Genomic DNA, 6,833 nt, shown 5'->3' with positions numbered 1-6,833 from the left:
TGCTATGTCAAAATATATTTGCTAATTAGTGGGAATGCAGCCTAGTAGACTGATGATAATAGTAATTAAAGGAAAATAATGCTAGGAAAAAGAACAAATACTCACTGCTACTTGTCTGGAAAGCCTCTTCACAAGCTTCAATGCTGTTGACTTGCCGCGCTCCTATCGTTAATGTAAACTTGTGTCAAAGGCGCAGTTGTTTGTAGCCAGTGGCGCAAAAAGTGGGTATGCGCTATATGCGGCGCATAGGGGCGCCGCATCATGAGGGCGCCAAAGCGATGGTTAAAATTTTTTTTATTTTTTATAAGTTATATACATTTATATAAAATTTATACAAGTTAAATATAAAAAAAGTTATATAAATTTTAGAGGACTAAGAGGCTAGAGTAGGCGTCGGTGCCCTCATAATATTCCATCATTGAATTTATTTTGACATAGAAGGGTATCGCGAGCGGGCGGGGGCGCGCGCGTGAGCGCAAAGGAGCAGCACAGGAGTGCGTTATCGTTGAAACTCGAAAAAAGATGAATGAAGCAAAAAAGCGGTCGGGGGTTAAAAATAGAAAAAGAAGGAGGTTAAAGGAGATGGCATGTCAAGGGATGCGACAGCAGCTAAATAAGTGGATGGTGAAATGCAACAGGTATGTGATGTTTGTGCTTGGAGGAGGCTTGCAAATATTCATGTTAACAGACTAACGTTTGCTAACTCTGGGAATGTAGCAGCCAGAGCTAGCTAGTTTAGAATATGCAAAACCGAGGTTGATGAGCTGAAAACTAAAAAATATAAGGTAGTGTTGGGGAAATTTTAATATTCATTGATCCCAAACAGGTATCATAAGAGAAAGAACCTATTCAATGTATAAAAGTATATGTGTGTACGTGCTTGTGCGTGACGTTTCAGGAACATATGGGACAGGACCTCTGACCTTAGGGACGGTCAGATTTGGCCAGTTTATTTCAGTACCAGTTTGTGTCTTTAAGTAGCAGTAAGGACCTTATCTGAGTGGGTGAAAGGTACAGCGGGTGAGGAGGAACCTTGAAAACAGTATAAAGGCTGTCTCATATCTTCCTGTTGTGTGTCACTCTCTTGCACAGCGTAACTTCTGTGTACTAGACTGAACCTATTCTTGCAAGAATAAATACTTTTCTTTATATTAATTTGACTCTGAGTGTCTCTTACGCAGTGATGATGTTTAACAGAATTTTTGCCACAACAATTTTGGTGTCAGAGTGGGATTCCTTGGAAGTGCCTTCTGGACCTGAGAGCGGACGGTGTTTGGCCACCTGGACTGAGCAGTTCCAGCTCTACCTCGTAAGCTTGAGAGAGAGGGGCCGACCGCTATCGGGTCCGGGAGGGGCTCCACTGGAATCAAAAGAAAGCGAACCCGTGGCAACCAACATATCTCTGGTAAGAGACGTCTAAAATATTTTCTTTTGGGGAAAAGTATTTTGTTTCGGGTATGAAATGTGAGTGAACCATATTGGCTGAGGGCTGTTTCTGTGGTACGTAATCTGAGATTAATTGAGATCTATATATAGATCAAGAGGTTTCAAACAGATACGAGAGGAAATTATCTGAGATTAATTGAGGTCTGTAACAGATCAAGAGATTTCAAACAGATAGGTAACCTGAAAATGAGTTGTTCCGCCACGGAGCAAATTGTTTTTAGGTACTGAGGCTAATTAGGGGGAACCAGAACAGTTTTTGGTAAACCTTAATTAGGAGGGCACTAATAGTGCAACCCGACCGATTTGGGTTAAAAGAAAAAATCGGGTCTGTTGGGGACGCCTAACAGATCAAGAAAACGCGCGTTGAAGAGAAATCCACAGAGAACAGAGAAGCAGCCAATATGGGGAAGTCTCAAGGTAAGCATGCAAATTTTGATACACCGGTTTTTCTATCAAATGAGAAAATTATGGGGGAAAATTTATGTTTTAGATATTGAAAAAACTGAGAAAATACCATGATTTCCCCAGGGAGGGAACACTGAGCACAACTAGACTGAAAGTAGTGCGAGAATCAGTTGAACAGGGCAGTGAGAAACAAAAAAGGTAGTTATGGCTGTGTTCAACATGTGTAAGCAATGTGGACAAACAATGGATTGTTGTCTTAAAGGGGCAGATAAAAAGGAACTGTCGAGAGAAATAAAGTTTTTACTTCTTCATCCAGTAAATGGATGCATGACATTAGATGTCTAGAGAACTTAAATTTATATGATAAGGATTGAAGTTGCAAGCAGCAATAAGGCTGTCTGTGTGAAATAGGGGATTGTTATCAAAACAAGGGAAAGATTGGAAATTCAAGTGTCACTATGACGGGTGAGAGACTTGATGGAAGAAGGAAGTGAAAAAAAAACAAAAAAAAAACAAGAAGGTTGGTGTGTGAGATATGTTTGTGTGGGGATTGTGCAAACAATCATGTACTGGTTAGATAATGAAGGAACTGGCATGTAGAGAAAAGAAAGAATTAGCATGTAGAACAGAGGATGCAGAAGGAACTGGCATGTAGGGAAAGATGGAAGAAATATAGTAGAAAACTATATGTGATGAAAATAAAATGTCTGACAGAATTTATGGAAGTCAAATTAACTGTTTAAATGGTATGAAAAATGAGTTTCAGAATAAAAATAAGGCATTGAGTATGATTAACGGGGATTAATGTGATATAAAGATAAGGAATGTTTCATTAAGCAAAATGGGGAAAAGTTCTATATTTTAATGGTAACATAATGATTGAAATTAGGTTTAGTTTTAGTTTGATAACCATTGTGTTTTGAACCTAGGGTCCAGCTATGCTGGGGGTACAGAAACAGGGTTTGCTTATTCACCTCGGTTTCCGGATGTTATATAAAAGTACTTGTTCTGTAATTAGGGTTGTTGATGATAATACCAAATTAGTAAAATGTAAAGACAACTTTGACAAAAAATTCTGGAAATCAATAATGTATAATGGTGGATATTTGTTGATATTAAGTCATTGAAGCAAAAGATATTGTCTGTTTTATAAATGAAATTATGGGTCAGGATAATTTCCTTGGACAAGTATGACTAAAGTTAAACGAAAACTTTGTGAAAACAACTTAGAATATTTTGAGCATTTCGATGCAGCTTATTAAAATTAATGTGCGGCCAATGATAATGATGAAGATTATGATTTGGCTATTGTGATTAAATCCGCCACTGGTGGACTGTAAAAGTATACAGAGAACTGCTTAATCAGTGGCTCTGTTTACATTCCTGAATGGGACACACACTGCTTCAAGGGTGTGCAGTAAGTTGGAGCCGTTTGCAAGCTCACAGTGATCAAACTATAGTCAAGGACAGGTGTCTGATGCTGTAGTTGAGGCTGACACATGAACCCACTAGATGACAGAGAGTGTCTTGATTGTGGTCAGCAGGACAATTTAACACGTAACTGTAAATGCCCACCGAGAAGGTGTAAAAAAACAAAGTGTAATATAGTGACACATTTCTGGTAATAATGTGGGTTTGAAAGTAGATCAGTGTTTATATAACGATATTAAAGTTTTCGTCTGAGAAAGAGTAAGAGATAAAAACAAGGTCAAGAGATTGAAGTATTAAAGTGAATCCTTTTAAAGAAAATATCTATAATAGTAATTTTTAAAAGTGAATTGATGAATACAGGTTGATGTAAAATTAATGACTCCAACAAATGTGAGTAGCAAAATATATCAAAGTAACTAACAGGATGATTGTGTTGTAATTAAACATTTAAAAAAGGATTTTAGAGTATATAGAGAGACTAATCTCACAGATGATTTACAATAACTGCAAAAGTATCACAAGCAGAGAGTGCTTGCCTCGTCAAAAAGTAAATCCTAATTGAGATTGAGAAATGTGAAACGTTATTGAGAACTAGAATAATTATTTTTATGTAAGAACAAATAAGCAGAAGTAGTAGGCTACTGAATTAACAGTTGCTAAATGTAAAATGTGTAGAAAGGCATCTGATTAAACAAACAGCTTGAAAAGTTGACCATGAAAGAGCTAGAAGCTGATGTTTTGCTTTCAAAAGATAAGTCTGCTATTGGCTGTAATGAAACAGTTCGCTTATCTAAATCTGATGTGTGCTGTGGCTGAAAGTGCCAGTGCGACAGAGACTCAATCTGAGTGGAAATTTGTAATGTCTAGATTCCCTGACGTGGGCAAAAGACAACTGTAAAACTATGTTTATTTGAAAACACATGTAATTTCTGGCAAAGATGCCTTAAGCTGGGCTAGAGTTAAAATATGGTAGATAAAGTCTGATGTTAAAAGTTTTATGAAAATGCAGTGTACCTCAGAGTCTCTCTCTGATTCAATGTCAGCTAAAAGCTGTTATCTGAGCCTGTGTCATAAGTAAAGCACAGTGTTTAAGTTGAAAATCATAGACATGGAGAGGTTAAAAGAAATCATTGCCGTTCAGAGGGCAATTTGTATTTGTAAATGGATTTAAGTAAAACTGAATGACTTTAAAGAAGTCTTTAAAATAATAATACAGACCTTAAACGATAGAGGTGACATTTTGATTAGCGTATTTTAGGACCAGTAACAACTTTGTCTCATTTAGTCTCCACCATTCAGGACCGATGGCTCCGGCTACAGATGAAGTACACTGAATGTACGGTTGTGATCTAAATTCACTGAGTATAGTCTAAGTAGCTAGGTTGCTGCTTTTAAGATAGTTAATGGATTTAAGTGATTAAATACTGTTGTTATTAACCTGTCTCCCTGTGAACACTATTAGGCAATCGGAATGGCTCTGGTGACTCTTGAACGTGCCTTTCCTAAGCTCCAGAAAACAGCTGAGTTCTGTTGAAGAAAACTGATTGTATTGGGAAAGAGCGGTCACCAGTGTGTACGAGTGGCTACTCAATGATGGGATGATCTTCCTGGCCAGGGGACAGCCCAACGCAGGGGGTCACGAAACATTGGGCAACTCCGGATGGAGGTTGTTATTTGTGAGAAAGGTATGAGAGTTGAGCGCTGATTACTGGAGGCCACCGGGGTCAGCAGAGCATTGAGAGGTGAGATGGGCTGTGAGGTTAAAATTAACTTTACGGCAGTCTGACCCAGAAATGTGAGTTCCTCTATACCACTCACCAGAAACCGCATTGATTGTATGGCTTGTTTTTCATTGTGACAAGTGTCTGCAACTATGCCAGGGGACGACACCCTGAAGAGAAGAAAATTAAAGATAAATGATTAGCGGGAGTGGACTTTCAAAAGCCAGCTGATTCCATGAGGTGATTGCCATTATTTGCTGCGGAGACAGTAACAAAACTTAATTATATGAGGGACATGATGTTGGTTGCCATATGGGCAAGTAAAATGTATAGAAGAGTTAATTTTGAGCTAATATGTTTATAACATAGTTTTAACTCCTGAAGGTCGTTAGGCATGGTGGTGGCTAAAGATGAAGACAGGCTTTTGTAGATTTGAGAAAAGTCTGGATAATAAAGCTGAATGGTAAAAGGTTAATGTAATACATTTAATATTACATTTTGTCTAAATTACAGTCTTAGGAGGCTGTTGAAAAGATTATTTGTTTATAGTGAGAGAGGCTGCTTGAGTGGAGGAAGGGATGGTAACTGTGTCTGTCTTTTTGTTATCGGCCTGCTAAAGAACAAAATAGTGATAATGAACCAAAACAACCCAGCTGACTTTTCTAAGAAATTGATCATGAACAGACATGCTTTGTAACTGGTTAAGAGACCATGTAAAATTAGGTAAAAGCTACAGTAAAATGTGAAGTTTAAAATCTTAATTAAAATTTAAATCTTTTTAGAGATGATATAATGAAAAGCGAACATTAAAAATGAACAGTTAAAATATGTGTCTAATATGAGTGTGTGTGATGGTGACTGCACTCTATGTCTTGTATGTGTTAGTTTGGGGTACGAATACTGTGTCTGAATAGTGTGTATATTGTGTCATTAACCTCTGGAATGAGGGTTTTATCATTACAGATGGGTTAAGGCAAATGACAAGTTTTAAGGAAGCTAATAGTTTTGAGTCAATCTGATGACAAGATGATGCAGAAAATGGGACGAGCTTTAAATGGATTAGTTATCCAGCTCTGTCTGCTACTGGTAATTATGAATCAATCTATGGATTAAAAGCATTTATGTAAATTGGATTTGTGAAGTTGTAGAGAGATGTCCATCATGGGTTGAGATAAACTAAAATGTTATAGATTTGCAGGCAATAACAAAGTGACATATTGGCTAAGTCAATATCAAATTATCCAGAGAGTCCTACACATTTATGAATATTGTGAACAAAAGGGGGAAAATGTTGTTTGACTGACATTGACCAAGTCTGTACAGCACGACCTGACCTGACAGAAACAATTGAAACAGAATTTTCAGAAACAATGTTTGTAGATGACGGGATTAAGAGACCAAACAACAGGCCTGAAAAGCAGGATACACTGTAAGACTGAGGGCCGTTGCCCTCCAAATTCTCTGATAAGAAGATGTGTTTGTGGCTTTAAGTCATATTTTTGTTTCAGAGGCAGAGAAAGATGTCTGGAGGAATTTTGGCTTTGGGACAACGTTTGGGTTAGTGTTGATGGCAAACTTTATCCAAACACCATTATGTTAGATTGATGCACGAGATGATTCATGCATCAAAAGGGGGGATGGTAACAATTTTGATAACAATTGACAAAATTTGGTTTATTAAGGGACGGTATATGTTGGGAGTACAAGGGGCTTAATAGGGTAAAAGCCTGGCAAGAAGCCATTCTTCTCCCTAACAAAATTGCTGTCTGTAAGTGTGCCGCACACGCTGATAACAAAATTGCAGGACTGTTTCAACAGGAGACGCGAGGG

Source organism: Siphateles boraxobius, unplaced genomic scaffold (genome assembly GCF_051911475.1).
Source record: "Siphateles boraxobius isolate OS27281-9 unplaced genomic scaffold, OSU_SipBor_1 23, whole genome shotgun sequence".
Taxonomy (NCBI): domain Eukaryota; kingdom Metazoa; phylum Chordata; class Actinopteri; order Cypriniformes; family Leuciscidae; genus Siphateles; species Siphateles boraxobius.
The sequence above is the reverse complement of the archived record's forward strand: the minus strand, read 5'-3'. Positions refer to the sequence as shown.